The 17,279-nt window shown below is 40.6% G+C and overlaps 1 protein-coding gene across 20 annotated transcripts in view; it reads right to left on the reverse strand.

The window, feature by feature from the left end:
* Positions 1 to 17,279, reverse strand: part of TTLL5 (tubulin tyrosine ligase like 5) — a 289,561-nt gene that overhangs the window by 100,208 nt on the left and 172,074 nt on the right. The gene's annotated exons all lie outside the window — the stretch shown is intronic.

Raw genomic sequence — 17,279 nt, forward strand, 5'->3', positions numbered from 1 at the left:
CTATTTGGAAGATTTTAAAAGTTGATGAATTCCAAGCAAGCTGATCTTAAAGAATAAAAGGACATAAAAAATTAATGAAGAAGATCATAGAGTCTATAGACAACAAAGACAGAAAGTAATATTATGAACAACTCTATGCCAAAAATTCAGTGAATAAATCCTTGGAAATACAACTTATTAAAAGTGACACAATGAGAGAAAGTCTAAATTGCTCTCTTTACATAAATAGGTATATAAAGAAATTTAACTTATAATCAAAAACCTTCTTACAAAAAAAACTTTAAGCTCAGATGGTTTTAGTGAAGTCTATCAAACATTTAAAGAAATAATTCCAATCTTTCACAAAATCTTTCAGAACAAAAGAGAGAAGGGAAAATTTCCCAACTCATTTTATGATGTTAACATATCTCTGACACAAAAAACATGACAAAGACGTTACAAGAAAATTACAGGCCAATATGCCTCAAGAATATACACAAAAAGACTCTGATGAAATATTAGCAAATAAAATCAATCAACCTATATCTATCTCCTTTATATAAAAAAACTACCCCCGGGGCACCTGGGTAGCTCAGTCGGTTGACTGACCAAATCTTGATTTCAGCTCAGGTCATAATCCAAGGGTCGTGGGATCTAGCTCTGTGTGGAGCCTGCTTGAGATTCTCTCTCTCTCTCCTTCTGGCCCTCTCCCCTACTCATGCTCTCTAAATTAAAAGAAAAAAAACTATCTCCTATAAAAAGTAAGATCGCATCATGACCAAGTGATATTTACCATGGGAATGGTTTAAGATGTAAAAATCAATCATGTATTCACTGCATTAAAAGAATAAAGAAGAAAAATCATATTAGAATATTATTAGATAAAATACCGCATTGGACAAAATGCAACACCCATTCATGACAGAAACTCTCAGTAAACTAGGAACAAAAGAAAGTTCCTAACCTAATAAAGTATCTCTATAAAAAAATCTATGGTTAACATCATACTTATTGGTGAAACACTGAACTCTTTTCCTTTAAGAACAGGAATAAAGGAAGGATGTTTTTTCTCACTACTTCAATTAAAAATTAGTAATGGAAGGGGTGCGTGGGTTACTCAGTCGGTTAAGTGTCCAACTTCAGCTCAGGTCATGATCTCACAGTTCGTGAGTTTGAGCCCCATATCAGGCTCTGTACTAACAGCTCAGAGCCTGGAGTCTGTTTCGGATTCTGTGTCTCCCTCTCTCTATCCCTCCCCTACTTGCGTGCGCTCTCTCTCTCTCTCTCTCAAAAATAAACATTAAAAAAAAACTTTTATAAAAAAATTAGTAATGGAAGACATAGCCAATGTCATAAGGAAAAAAAAAAACTGCCAGTATTCACAGATGTGATTGTTTACACAGAAAACCTTATGAATTTTATAAAAATATTGGTAGCACAGGAATCAAGGTCCATAAACAAAATGCAATTATATTTTTAACAATTCTTTTTTTTTTTAAGTTTATATATTTATTTTGAAATAGAGAGCAAGCAGGGGAGGGGCAGAGAGAGAGAAGAGAGAGAATCCCAAGCAGGCTCTGTGCTGTCAGTGCAGAGTCTGATATGGGGCTTGATCTCACAAACTGTGAGATCATGACATGAGCCAAAATCAAGAGTCAGATAGTTAACTTCTATTGGAAGACTCAATATTGTTAAGATGTTTATTCTACATTTCAAATGTTGCTTTCTTAGTTCCACAGTTTCTATCTGGAAATCTGGCTTGAGATTTCCTATCTTTGATTCATTGAAGCATATTTTCCTATACATCTTGGTTCATAGTTATAATAGCCACTTTAAAATCCTTGCGTATTAATTCCATCATCTGAGCCTTCTTAAGACTGGTCTCTGTTGATTATCTTTCATTCTAAGAATGGGTCATGTTTTCCTGTTTTTTCATATGTTGAAGAATTTCACATTGTATCCTGGACACTGTGAAATGTTATAGATACTGGATTGTATTATATTGCTCCAAAGACCACGCGCGTGCGTGTGCGTGCGCGCGTGTGTGTGTGTGTTTTAAACAGGCAGCTAATTTGGCTAAACTCCACCTGAAATTCTTTCTTCCCTTCCATGGGCCATGGCTCTATGTTCAGTTCTTTTAGCTTTAACTGTATAGTTTGGAGTAGATGGTTGCCTCATTTCCAGGGTTTTCCTCTCACTCTTCCAGAAGGTGGCTGTTCTAAACCTCAGCCTCCAGTTTGTTAAGCCAGTTAATTTGGATTGCCATGTAAGTTCTAATTGCAAACCGTGGCCTGCCCTTAGGTCAAAAGGTAATAACTGAAAAACAAAGAGAAAGCTCACCTCTTGCAGTTCCCTTCCTCCAAATTTCCATTCCTTTCTTCCAAATACTGGCTTCTGTTTACCCTCCACTGCCTTCCGGTTGTTGTACTTTGTGTTTCATCCAGTGGGCTGATTGGATAAAAACTCAGCCACAACCGGAACTGGAAACCACCCCCAACTGATCTATAGATCCAATGCTATCACAATAAGAATCCCAGCAGGCTTTGCTGTTATTGAAGAAACTGACCAGTTGATGTTAAAATTTATATAGAGAAGTCAAAGAATCTAGAATAGTCAAAACAATTTTGAAAAGGGAGACTTACATTATCTGATTTCAAGGCCACTATATAAAAATCACAATCAAGAAAGTGAAGCATAGGCATAATAGTAAATAAATAATAGGTCAGTGAAACAGAATAAAGAGTTCAGAAATAGACCCATAAATATATGGTCAACTAATTTTTGACTAAGGTGCCAAAGTGAATTCAATGGGGAAAATAATTTTTTTTTAGCAAATACTGCTAAAACAACTGGATATCCATATGAAAAAAAAAATGAACATCAACCTTTACTTCATTCTACAGATAAACATAAATTTGAGTTGGATTACAGACCCCCTAAACTTAAAAGCCTCTAGAAGAAAATATGATGTTTTTGTAAACTTGTCATAGGCAAAGATTTCTTTTTTGAAAAAATTTTTGATGTCTTTTCATTTTTTGAGAGAGAGACAGACAGACAGAGACAGACAGCAGGTGGGGGAGGGGCATAGGGGGAGGGAGACACAGAAACTGAAGCAGGCTCCAGGCTCTGAGCTCTCAGCACAGAGCCCAATGTGGGGCTCAAACCTATGAACCGCAAGATCATGACCTGAGCAGAAGTCAGACCCTTAACCAACTGAGGTACCCAGGCATCACATCATAGGTAAAGATTTCTTAGGACACAAAGAGCTCTAATCATAAGTGAAACATCTGAGGGGCACCTGGCTGGCTTAACCGGTGGAGCATGTGACTCTTGATGTGGGGGGTTGTAAGTTTGTGTCCCATGTTGGGTGTAGAGATTACTGAAAATAAAATCTTTTAAAAATTTTGATAAATTAGGCTTTTTTATTTCTGTTCATCAAAAGCCATCACTAAGAAAATGAACAGGCACGCCATGCCCTGAAGAAAAATATTTACAATACGTATATGTAAGAAAGATTCTTAATTGATAACATATAAAGAAGTCCTATCATTAACTGTTGACTTCAACAGTAAAATGACAACCTAATTTTAAAATGTATAAAACATTTTAATAGATACTTTATAAAAATATACATATGAATGGCCAATAAAACATTAAAAAGCACATAAAAGGTTCTCAGTATCAGTAGTCATCAGGAAAATGAAAATAGCACTTTATGTCTATTAAAATGACTAAAATCAGGGGCGCCTGGGTGGCTTAGTTGGTTGAGTGTCGGACTTCGGCTCAGGTCAAATCTCACAGCTAGCAGGTTTGAGCCCCACATTGGGTTTTGCGCTGATAGCATGGAGCCTGCTTCAGGTTCTCTCTCTTCCTCTCCCTCTGCCTCTCTCCAGCTCATGCTCTCTCTCTCCCTCAAAAATAAACATCAAGAAAAAAAAAAAACCACAAAACAAAATAAAATAAAATGACTAAAATCAAACACAACAATACCAAATGCTGGTGAACATGTGCGTTACTAGAATTCTCACACGTTGCTGATGGGAGTGTAAAATGATACAATAGTTTCAGAAAACCATTTGTCAGTTTCTTATAAATTAAAAAATATTTGTATGACTTAACAGTTCTATTCCTAAGTAGATACCCCCCCAAACATATGGTTATGGAAAAAAAGAGTTATATAATAATTCTCATTGAGTTTGTATTCATAATAGTAAAAAACTGAGACCAATCTTAATGCCCATCAGCAAGAAAATGGATAAACAAATTGTGGGAATATTCATATAGAACACTACACTCAACAGTACAAAACACTGAACCACTGATATAAGCAACAATATAGATGAACCTCTAAAACACTTTGCTGAAAGAAGCCAGATACAAAAGAATATTGTAGGATTCCACTTATAAGAAGTCCAACACTAGGCAAAACTGTATTTATACACCCATGCTCAGAAGCACAATAGCTAAAATGTGGGAGAAACCCACGTGTCCATCAAGGATGAATGGATAAACAAAATGTGGTACACCATTCAGTGAAATGTTATTCAGCCTTAAAAAGGAAGGGAGGGGCGCCTGGGTGGCTCAGTCGGTTAAGCGTCCGACTTCAGCTCAGGTCACGATCTCGCGGTCCGTGAGTTCGAGCCCCGCGTCGGGCTCTGGGCTGATGGCCCAGAGCCTGGAGCCTGCTTCCGGTTCTGTGTCTCCCTCTCTCTCTGCCCCTGCCCTGTTCATGCTCTGTCTCTCTCTGTCTCAAAAATAAATAAAACGTTAAAAAAAATTTAAAAAAAAAAAAAAAAAAAGGAAGGGAATTCTGCACGTGCTACAACGTGAATGGACCTTGAGGGCATTATGCTAAGTATAAGACACCAGTCACAAAAGGACAGATACTGTATGATTCCGCTTATATGAGGTACTTAAGAGTGGTCAAAATCATAGAGACAGAAAAGTGTAACAGGTGGTTGCCAGGGACTGGGGGAAGGGGAGAATGGGGAGTTACTGTGTGGTCCGGTTTTCAGTTCTACAAGATGTAGAGTCATGGCGCTAGATGGTGGTGATGGTTGGACAAGAATGAGAATGGATTTAATACCACTCTACTGTACAGTTAAAAATGGTTTGTAAATTCTATGTCATGTGTATTTTACTGCAATAAAAAACCGTGAAAAAAAGAAGAGGCAAACAACTGTATCGTAAGAGAAGTCAATAGTGTGATTAGTGAGGGAGGAGGAGTACTGACTGGGAAGAGACACAAGGGGATTTTGAGTGTGACAGAGATGTTCCCCATCTTGTGTTGAGTGGGGGTTACGTGGATATATATAAAATGGCCAAAACTCATCAAGCTGAACACTTGGGATCCGTGCACATTATGTAAATTTTTACCTCAGCTGGAAAAAAGACAATTTCTTTTATCTTTCATAAAGAAACTAATTATTAGGGGCTCCTGGGTGGCTCGGTCAGTTAAGCATCTGACTTAGACTTAGGTCACGATCTCGCAGTTCGTGGGTTCGAGCCCTGCGTCGGGCTCTGTGCTGACAGCTCAGAGCCTGGACCCTGCTTCAGATTCTGTGTCTCCTTCTCTCTCTGTTCCTCCCCTGCTCACGCTCTGTCCCTCTCTCTCAAAAATAAGCAAAGATTTAAAAAAATTAAAAAAAAAACTAGTATTTCCTATTCTGTGTATATGTTACATCTCTAGCTGACTTCCCTGATTTTTGCAGCAAAATTACTCTTTTCATCCTGCATTTTGCAATGCTGGGACCCCATATAAAGGTACATATCTAAGTAGTTCTCTTATTTCCACAGCATTCGACTCACATAAATAAATAACCTACGAAATAAATCCAACCCATTTATAGGACACTGTTCGTAGGCATTAGTAAGAAGAAAAAGATGAGCTTCTGCTCTCAAAGAGCTCCAGATCTGGAGGAAGTACATTTGTTAAGGTGAGTCCACAGGGAAGATGGGGGCGGGCGGGGGTGGAAAAAAAGGCAGGAATGGAGGACTGTGGAAGAGGTGGCATCCCCACAGGTGTCCAAAACCGAGGAGGAACAGTGCGGGGTGGGGGGGCAGAGTCCAGGGAGCTAGCGACATGGTAATGTGAGTGAGGAGGAAAATCACATGAGCCCCTGAAGGATCAAACAGGCTGGCAGAAGGTCTGGGGAAGTAAGGGGAATGTAAGCAGAGAGGCAATAATAATGGTAAATGAACAGTCTGGACAAAAGGCAGAAAAGAAATGCTGGCTCGGAAAAACTGAGCCTGAAAGATCTATTATGAGATTAAAAGTAATATGTGCTTAGAAGGGAGTCAAGGGGTCAGGGACGGTTAAGTTTAGCATTAAATTGCATGGTGTGGGCTCCGAGAAAAAAGTGTGCTTACTAAAGGTATCCAGTGAATGACTGAGGACTTCTTTCATTAGTGAAAGGATAAAAGTCGAATTGCATTTAGATACAAGTGTAATAAGCAACACTAACAAGTCTTAAGGCTTTGCTGTGGTGGACCCGGAACAGTGACAGCTAGCCAAATGGAATTCGTGCCTAAAACTATTTAAGTGCAAGGAGTTCGACCTGCCAAGAGATTTTATGCTCATGGTGACAGGTGCCTTGATTCTGAGAGAGTCTTTGTGTTGGAATATTATTTTAAAAGGACCTCTGAAAACACAGGTGCTAAAGACTAAAATTTATTTTTCCCTTTTGAGTTTGCTCCTTGAGATAAGACTAGATAGAACACTTTGACCTTTCTGTTTTGAATCTGTGGAGTCCTACGGAAATGGTAATCCTGCACAAAATCCTGAAGCACAACCGGGTGGTAGTAGAGACATAGAAAAGCTCAGAAATTATGTGGAAAACTGGTCAACTTTTGATGACCTATATGCTAGGTCAAGAGCGCAGAACTATATAAAATTATAGATGCAAGCTGATCTTCCTGCTTGAGAACAGGGTGAAAGGGCTTAAAAACCTTTAAATATTTTGTTTATTTGAGAGGATGAAAGGCCCTTGGGAGAGGATTAAAGAAATAATCCAAGAAAGAAGGCAAAAAGAAATGAAAGGTTTCAGACGCTGGAAAGGAATCAAAACCAATCCAAGAGTTGGGTTAGTGAGAGAATTCTGGAGGGAGAGCAGAGGCCCCATGCCCCTGGATCCACACCCCGGGTTCTGAACTGGATGACCCCGAGAACAGGAAGCAGCATAGCTTAGCGACCAGGCCTGCGCTCTAGAACAAGACAGCTGGGTTCAAATCCTGGCTCTACCAGTCACTTAGGCTCTCTGTGCCTTGCTTTCCTCAGCTGTGAAATGGGAATAAAAATCAACCCCATCTGTCAGAGGGCTGGCCCAAGAATTAAATGGGATCATTCACGGGAAGCATTTAGCACGATGTTTGGCACACATAATAGATGGGAGTTCCTATTATAGTAACATTTGTCCCACAGAAGGTGAATCCAAACCTTGGGGAAAATGAACAATAAGGGCACTAAGGAACAGGTGTGAGCCAGTCCGATCGAAGAGAAGTAAAGCAGTACTTACAATCTCCTTCCAAGTACCGTGCCCGTGTGGGTTAACTGGGTGATGACGGGGGTGCCAACCTAGTGGACCTGATAAAGGGCTCAGGAGTGGCTCAGCATGTGTGAGCAGGGGAGCCCAGGCCACCTGCCAGTCCTCCCCACCAGAGCCGGCGGGGGCTCATGACGGGGGCCCGCTGCTCCAAGCCAACCCAGACAGAGAGTGCTGTAACCTTGTGCAAGGCGCTGGCCCCTGTGTGGAAGTGGGGGTTTACTAATCATGCTGATTAGCAGGGAGGGGCAGCTGTTCAGGCAGTGGATGCGAGCGTGACGAATGAGGGAGAATCACAGTCTTCCCCCCGCACCCCCAATCCTGTTGGCCAAAGCCTCAGCTGCCAGCAGAGCCCACATCTCCTTACATCTTTTCAAAATGAAACACAAGTAATTTTTTTAAGGAACAAAAATATTCTCAATGCCATAAACATGACAAATGCAAAAAGACAGGGTCATCTGAGATCCAACTAACAAAGATGGCTACTAGGAACACTTTGTCAACATTTTGATGTATATTCTTCCTCTGTGTGTATTTCCCTCCCACAGAGTGATTCTGCACTATCTGCTTTGTAGTCGGCTTTTTTCATCTGGCAGAGTGTGTTGTGAAAATTTTCTCACATGGCAGCACTGGGTTTTGGCAGTTCTCACTACACTGTTAACTTCTATTATACTTAAGGCCAACCTGAACCCTTAAGCCTTCTTCGCACTTGAATTTCCGAAGCCACGTGAAGAGCTTTATGTTTTTCCTTACGAAGTTCTAAATTCCATGGGCCAGACGCATCACTCTGGCCTGACCAGATCATCGTTAATACTGACTGTCATCCCAGATATTCAGTATCGCATCCTACTTTGTGTCATCTGGAAATGGGATCGGTACGTCTTCCAGCTATGTAGGTGCCTGGTATACAGTAGGCACCTAAACGAATATGAATGGATGAATGGACTCATTGATAAAAATGGTGAATTAAGGGGCCAATGACATAGCCCCAGACACTTAATTCTCAAACTTACATTGACGTATTGTTTGAGTAGAGTGGCCTATTTAGTAACCAGATATTCCTAATGACAGCATTCTCTTGTTCGCATTTCCCTTTGGTGCTCACAAGATTTCATTAGGCTGTGTTGAAACCCAGTTATGATAATTCTTTCCTAGTCCCCTGATCTTCTCTTACGAAAGAAATTCTACCGTGAAGGGAAATGAGGCTAGTGTAGCATGGCTTTTATTTTTTTCCTCTCACGAATCAATGCTGGGCTTAAGTAATTCCCCTTGCCTTCTCTAAGGGCTTGCCAAGTCCTTGCTTTGCTAACCTGTTCAACTTGGGCCTGAAACTGACATCCCAAGTTACTAGTTTACATATTCAGTATCCAATTTATTTCTATCTCTTCCCTTCCTTTCCCAGTGTATAAGCCTCTTTGCACATTAAATCACACACTGAATCACAAGGGCTAAAACCATAAATCATGAATTAGTAATCATAAGAACTGCTCCTTCTTTGGAGATAGTAGTTCAATTATTAGGTAGAGAGAATACGATTGATTCAATACCATGATTCTTGTGAATTTCATTTACCTTGAAGAGAACAGGATTTGGATAGGGGAAGGTGCACCCTGAAAACTAAGACCCTAAATAAGGAAGAGACTGTATATCAACTGGTACCCTGAAAATAAATCAGTCACCTATTGTTTACTACCCTTCTTTTAATAGAAAAGCCAAGAGTAAAAGTAGGACAACATGCTAAAAATCAACAGAAGCTCCCCCCACCAAAAAAAGGCAAGAATGAAAAGAGATTAAAATGTGAGAGCCGGGGCGGGGTGGTGGGGGGCCGGGTGGCTCAGTTGGTTAAGCATCCAACTTTGGCTCTGTTCATGATCTCACAGCTCATGGGTTCGAGCCCCGCGTTGGGCTCTGTGCTGACAGCTCAGAGTCTGGAGCCTGCTTCAGATTCTGTGTCTCCTTCTCTCTCTGCCTCCCCCCTGCTCTCTCTCTCTCTCTCTCTCTCTCTCAAAAATAAACAAACATTTAAAAAAAAAAATGTGAGAGCAGGGTCCAAATAAGATATATAACTTGAAATACAGAACTGCAAGCAATTAAGAAGGGAGGTTTCTGATTATTCATTCAATAGGCAGAGATCTAGAAAAGGAAAAGGAAGCAGTAGTGATAGCTGGAAGATGTCTAAGGGAGATACTTTGACTACTTTTACTTTGAGTTTATTAAATACGGTATGACAACGATATAAATTTGGGAGGAACACACTGAGGTATCGTGTCAAAAAGCTAAGCGTTGAGATGCCTGTCCTTTAAAAGTACAGTGAGGCCCCAGCCAGCTGGACTTGACAATGGATACAGAATGTGAACCAGACTTTTGCCGTCTCCACACTTGTACCACTCCATGATTGATGGAATGATCCCCAGGAGGAGGAAATAAGGACAAAGTTAGGATTTCTCAGTACATCTGGCAGAGAAGCTGGGGGCAAGCTTTATGGAACACAAAGCTGGATATAAAACCTAACCATTCAAAGGTTAAGTTCACAGCACTGTTCTAGAAGGCAACTTAGGATTCTGGCAGTCAGCAAGCTATATAGACGGAGACTCCCTTGTCCTTTATCTATTAGCAGTCTGGATCTGAAAAGACAGATTGATCCTTAGCCTTATTAACAAGAAATGTCTTTGATCCAGCTCTTTACTTTGGCATAACCGGCATACCACATGAAGCCTGAAAAATGTAGCTGTGAACTAAAAAAGAAGTGAGCAAAGAGTGACCTTTAAGAAAGCCAAAAGAGAACTCCCTGACACCAGTTCATTCAACAATGAAGACTTGAGTCCAGCTCAGCGGGATTTTCATCAGATGAAGGGAAAAGTCTGATGCCTTTGTGACAACAAGGCAGGTACACACGAGCACAGCTGGCCTCGGTAAAACTGGCCCACCGTCACCCAGCTTTCACACCCTGCAAAGACAAGCCAGGAAAAGTTTTCAAAGTGAAAGTTAATGTGCAGATTGTCTAGGGCAGCTGACATGCCAGTTTCCAAGAACTTCTACACTGAATTGTAGCTGGGTTCAAACTCAGTGCACACAAACAGTTTGCAAAGTGTCACAAATTTAGAATTCCTGCCTCATCGCATCTGTTAGGCTCCTTTCGTTCCTCCTCTTTTCCCCAGGAAGCAAAACAGCAGGGAACTTGAAAGCGGCAAGCCGACAGCCTGGGCTTCAGCAACCTGTCTCTGCCCCCTTTCTTCAAGTGGCCAAGGGAAATGGGGGACAACTAAAAAAAAAGGAAAAAAAACCCAAAAACTCTACCTTTTTCTTTTCTTAAACTTTTTACCTTCTCCACCAGCCCTTTTTTCTTTTCTTTATAGTTGTTTTCATAAAATAGGGAAAATACTGGGGAAATCACAAGAAAGGAGTTTTTTTTTGTTTTGTTTTGTTTTTTGGTTTTTTTTTAAAGGTATAGGACCAAAGGAAAGGAAATAAAATGTGTACTCATGGTCAGGTCTTTTTTTCTTACTGCAGGGGTGTGTGTGTGTGTGTGTGTGTGTGTATGTGTGTGTGCGTGCGCGTGTGTGTATTGCTTCTAGGAGCCCATTCCCAAGCTACCTTCAACATAGAATCTATAGAAACAATCCTTCACCACACTAGAAACTGGCCTCTTATTCATCAAGTCCATAACATGGTAACCACGGCACATGCTTCCGTTATGTCAAGACAAGTCTACTGAAATGTGCTGTCCCCGAGATTTACTAGAGGTGCTTAGTCCAAGGTCACAGCTAGTGCAAGCTGCAGGCACCTGCCTCTGACAGGATACCCCTGAAAACTCATTATTCTGGTCCTCAGCTGCTTGCACTGAATACCAATTCATTACCAGTGCCAGCGCAGTGATTCTCAACGTGTGGTCCCCTGAACCAATCGCGCGGCATCAACTAGAAACTTGTTAAAAATGAAAATAATTGAGCCTTACCCCCAGACCTACTGGAACCAGAAGCTCTGGATTTGGGCCCAGCAATCTGTTTTAACAAGCCCTTCAGGTGATTCGGACACACACCATTGAGAATCACTCGGAGAGTGGTTAAGAGCTTGGATTCTGTGACCACTTGCTTGGGTTTGAACCCTGGCTGCCATTCACCAATGCCTATCTTGGGCAAACTGCTTCATTTCTCTGTGGTTAGTTTTTTCATCTGTACAATGGGAATGATAACAGTACTTCTCTTAAAAAGTAGCTGCAAGCACTAAATAAGTTAACACATGTAGAGTTTTGAGAACAGTTGCTAGCACATAGTAGAAGCTTTTAGTGTGTGTTAAGGTACCTAAAGCATTTAGTGTGTGGCATACCATAAGCCCTGCATGTTACTATTGGCTACTATTAGTTCTTATATATGATCTTATTTTTGAGGGTCAAGGAGACATAACCTGATTTCTCAGTGATCAACAGGCAATCCATATTCTTATACGGTAAAATGGGTCCTCTTTGTATAGAGAAACTCATCAGTTTTGCTTTGAATATGATAAAAATAGGAATATGAAATTTGTATTCTAGGGATTGAGTCAAACAAAAACTCTTTACTTCTAGAGCTCTAAATTCAGACATGACACTTGCTGATGAAGAAATGTGGGCTTTCTCTTTGTGTCTGTCTATGGCCTGGTTCCATACCCACTAGGTCCATAAATGGCCTGGAAGCTAAAAGGGACATCTTTCATTATTTCTTTTTGTTTACATCCTTTCCAGGATATCATGGTTCTCTTCTAAAATACCATATCATTGCTATTGAATAATATGTTTGTTAAACCATGGCTAAAATGATAAATCATATTTATAAGACTTGTTGACCAGCACTTGTATGATGAGGCCACTGTAAGAAACCAAGAAGACTAAAGTAGTCATCCCAATCTGCCTGAACTGCTTGTTCGAATCTGTGAAAGAAATTAAGTTATAGCCAGAAAGGCAGCAGACAAAGCAAACAGAAATTTAATCCAAATTCTAAATATAAGCCATATACTTATAGTCAGCTCTTCAGGCTAGTGATGTTTTTCTGCCCACACACAAAGCATGATATTAGTGTCCAGTGAAAGTGAAAAATTGTACAAAGTCACAGATGATGGTAAAGATATTTATAATGCCAAACTGTTTCAGCTTCTAACAGAATTGTTCTCCACTTCTGTTCACAGGTTGTTTCTTATATTCCACAAATGATAGTTTATTTTCAGAAATATTTTGGCCTCTCTTTTGCACATTATCATCATTAATAACTAGGTCTTAGACTAGTCGAGGATGCCAATGTGAAAATGCCAGTACTGATTTTCCTCTAAAAGGAGGAAAATTAAAGTAGTAAAAACAGCAGAAACTTTCATACCGGAAAGAGCTGGACACCAACACCGTTGAAATGTCCATCCTACTCAAAGCAATCTACAGATTCAATGTAATCCCTACCAAATATGGCATTTTTCACAGAACTAGAACAAACAGTCCTCAAATTCAAACGGAACCACACATGATCCCAAATCGCTACAGCAATCAAGAAAGAACAAAGCTGGAGGTATCACAATCCCAGATTTCAAAATACACTACAAAGCTATAGTAATAAAAAAATCTGGTACTGGCACAAAACAGATACATAGATCAAGGGAACAAGATAGAGAGCCCAGAAATAAACCCATGCTTATATGGCCCATTAATCTTTGAACAAAGGAGGCAAGAATGTACAACGGGGGACAGATAGTCTCTTCAATAAATGGTGTTGGGAAAACTGGACAGCCACATGCAAAAGAATGACACTGAACTGCTTTCTCACACCATATACAAAAATAAACTCAAAACAGATTAAAGACCTAAATGTGAAACCTGAAACCATAAAACTCCTAAACGAAAACACAGCAGTAATCTCTTTGGACATTGGCCTTGGCAACATTTTTCTAGATATGCCTCCCAGGAAAGGGAAACAAAAGAAAAAATAAACTATCGAGACTACACCAAAATAAAAAGCTTCTGCACGGCGAAGGAAACTATCAACAGAACGACAAGGTAACCTACTAAATAGAAGAAGGTATCTGCAGCTATGTCCAATAAAAGGCTAATATCTAGCATATATAAAAAATTTACACAACTCAGTATCAAAAAACCCCACAAATAATCTGAATTTAAAATGGGCAGAGGACCTGAATAGACATTTTCCCAAAGACGATGTACAAATGGCCAAAGATACGTGAAAAGATGCTCATCGTCACTTATCATCTGGAAAATGCAAATCAAAAACACAATGAGATACCACCTCACACCAGTCAGAATGGCTAGTATCAAAAAGACAAGAAACGACAAATGTTGGTGAGGACGTGGGAAAAAAGGAACACTCGTGCACTGTTGGTAGGAACGTAAATTGGAGCAGCCACTGTGGAAAACGGTATGGAGGTTCCTCAAAAAGTTACAAATAGAAATACCATAGGATCCAATAATTCCAGTGCTGGGCATTTACCCACAGAAAATGAAAACACTAAGTCCAAAAGATATATGCACTCCTATGTTTACTGCAGCATTATTTACAACAGCCACGATACAGAAGCAACCCACGTGTCCATCAACCGAAGAATGGATAAAGAAGATGTGGTGTTCACACACACACACACACACACACACACACACACACACACACACACACGCAGAATATTACTCAGCCATAAAAAAAGAATGGGATTTTGTCATATGTGACAACATGGATACATCTAGAGGGTATTATGCTAAGCGAAATAAGTCAGAGAAAGCCAGATACTATATGATTTCACTCCCAAGTGGAATCTAAAAACAAAACAAAAACCAAAAGCAGATTTGTAAACACAGAGAACTAGCAGTTGCCAGAGGGGAGGTGGTGGGGGGATAGCCAAAATAGGTGGAAGAGATTAAGAGGTACTGCATTTTTTTTAAAGAGGTACTATATTTAACAATAAAAAAGAAAAAGAAAAAAGAAAGAGCTAGACTTAAATGGTGACATTTCTTTTTTTTTTTTAATGTTTATTTTTGAGAGAGAAGTAGGGGAGGGTGTAGAGAGAGAGGAGACACAGCATTCAAAGCAGGCTCCAGGCTCTGAGCTGTCAGCACAGAGCCCGACGCGGGGCTCGAACCCGCAAACTGTGAGATCATGACCCAAGCTGAAGTTGATGCTTAACTGACTTGAGCCACCCAGGTGCCCCTCAAATGGTAACATTTCCACAGCTATTCATCATCTGTACTTGAGGGTAAAAATGCTCATGTTTTCAGGAATACAGAAGTACAGGATCTGGCATGAACTGGGCACTCAATAAATGTTAGCTCTTTTTTTCCTCCCTTTCTTTCGTTCCCCTCTTTAACAAATATTAAGTATTCCTAAAACAAAGGCCTATAGCAATAATTGTTTATTAGAAAATCTTTAGCAATGCTATGTTAGGTTCTAATTTTCTGTACTTCAATATAACTTTGGAATCCTACAGATTTAAGTTCAAAAGCACAAGAAGAATCTTATTGTTTGAGGGCGCCTGGGTGGCTCCGTCGGTTAAGCATCCGACTCTGGATTTCGGCTCAGGTCATGATCTCGTGGTTCGTGAGTTCGAGCTCACATCAGGCTCCGTGCTGACAGTGTGGAGCCTGCTTGGGATTCTGTCTCCCTCTTTGTCTGCCCCTCCCCCGCTCTTGCTCGCTCTCTCTCAAAATAAATAAATAAACTTAAAAAAAAAAAAAGAATCTTATTGTTTCAAATAAGAGCATTTCTGAATTAATAATAAACTGTAAGGCACATTGAAGAACATAAAAGTCAATTTAAAAATTAATACATGCTGACTATGAAAATGTCCAAGAACTGAAAAGTGTAACTAAGCAGACCAAAATGCCACCCATAATCCTATTCTGCAATCATGGTACTCTGGTACATATCATTCATATTATTCCAGCACACTGTGATTATATTATCTTGCTTTTATCATTTAATGTTAACAGGAACACACAGGGATGTATCTTATGTATTCATGTATCATAAAGAAAATGTGTGTATTTTTTCAAATTAAGAAAGAACAACTCCTGTGACTCCCCAAACTCTGGGTGCCACCGTGCTGGAAATAGGACACTAGCTTTAGAAAACAAGAGGAAGAGAGCAACTTCCTATGGGGGAAATCGAGAAAGGCTTCAAAGTAGAAATGATCTCAGAAGACGACCAGCAATTTGACAACAGGAAGGGACATTCCAGGTAGAAGGAATAGCACATAAACGAGCAGGGAAGAACAGGAAATCCAGTGTGGCTAAACGGTGGGGGTGGTGACGGGTAGAGAGATACTGTCATTAAAGCTGGTAAGATGGCAATCTCGCGTATACTGTGTTCAGAAATAGAAATGCGACTGGTCAAAAGTGTCATCTAAGGAAAGCACAGCACAGCAGCTTTCATTGGGATCACTCATGCACGCGTGAAGACACTATGATGGGAAGGCTAAAGACAGCTAAGCTTTGGGGAAGGCAAGGAGCGTGAGTAAGCGTGGCTTAGGATGGATGGCCAGGCAGGCGACTCTCATCACCGCTACTACCATTAGAGCGAGGACTCTCTACGCGCCTGATTTCAAGCTGAGCCCCTTCTACGCCTCACCGTGCTTAGTCCTGACAGCAACCCACTGCGACAGGTCACTATTCTGTATTAAGACGAGGACACCAAGGCTTACACTGAGTAACAGGTCAACCCGCACATACGGAGGAAGTGAAAAGAGCTGCTTTGAACCTAAATCGGTAGGATATCAAAGGTATGTTGAAGAACAGAAAATTAGAACCTAACGTAGCATTTGCTGAAGATTTTCTAATAAACAGTTATTGCTATCGGCCTTTGTTTTAGGAATACTTAAAATCATCCAAGACTCAGGGTCATTGGCTGGTTCAGTCAGTGAAGCATGTGACTCTTGATCTCAGGGTTGTGAGTTCAAGCCCCATGATGGGTATAGAGCCTACTTAAAAAGAAAAAAAAAAAATTAAAGACTCACTACTGAAAATAAAATAGTTAAAGTAAAGTAAAATCAAATCAAATCATCCAAGACCCACACAAATATGCTCAACTGATTTTTGACAAAGCTAGAAAAACCAACCCGATGGAGGGAGGAAGGATCACCATTTTAAAGCCATCTGCTTGCTAACAAATGGTGCTGCAGCGATGGCATGTCAACAGGCAAAAAAATGAGCCACAACGGGGGCGCCTGGGTGGCTCAGTCGGTTAAGCATTTGGTTTCGGCTCAGGTCATGATCTCACGGTTTGTGAGTTCGAGCCCCGCGTCGGGCTCTGTGCTGACAGCTCGGAGCCTGGAGCCTGCTTCGGATTCTGTGTCTCCCTCTCTCTCCGCCCCTCCCCCACTCGCACTCTCTCTCTGTCTCTCAAAAAATAAATAAACATTAAAAAATAAAATTAAATTAAAAAAAATAAACCTCACACTTCATACAAAGATGGACTCAAAATAGATCACAGACTTAAATGTGAAATGTAGAACTATAAAATCCCCCCAAGATGTCTTTTAAAAACATTTGAAACAAAACGGATACTTCAATTTTAGCTGTAAGCGATACGAGAATGACGAAGACAGGGAGAGGTAGGTGCCAGGCAGTGTGCTACCTGCTCTCCTTGCTTTAACTCACTTAAACCTTGAACATTCCGAGCAGGCGGACACTCTCCCGCCTCATGTTACGGATGAGGCAACTGAGGCTTGGGGAGCTCCAGCAGCCCGCCCAGCTGACCACCGGGTCTGAGCACTCGTCTGCTGCTTGCCCTATCGCTACCA

The sequence above is a fragment of the Puma concolor genome, chromosome B3 (genome assembly GCF_028749965.1).
Source record: "Puma concolor isolate L17-30 chromosome B3, mPumCon1.1.hap2, whole genome shotgun sequence".
In the NCBI taxonomy this organism is placed as follows: Eukaryota; Metazoa; Chordata; class Mammalia; order Carnivora; family Felidae; genus Puma; species Puma concolor.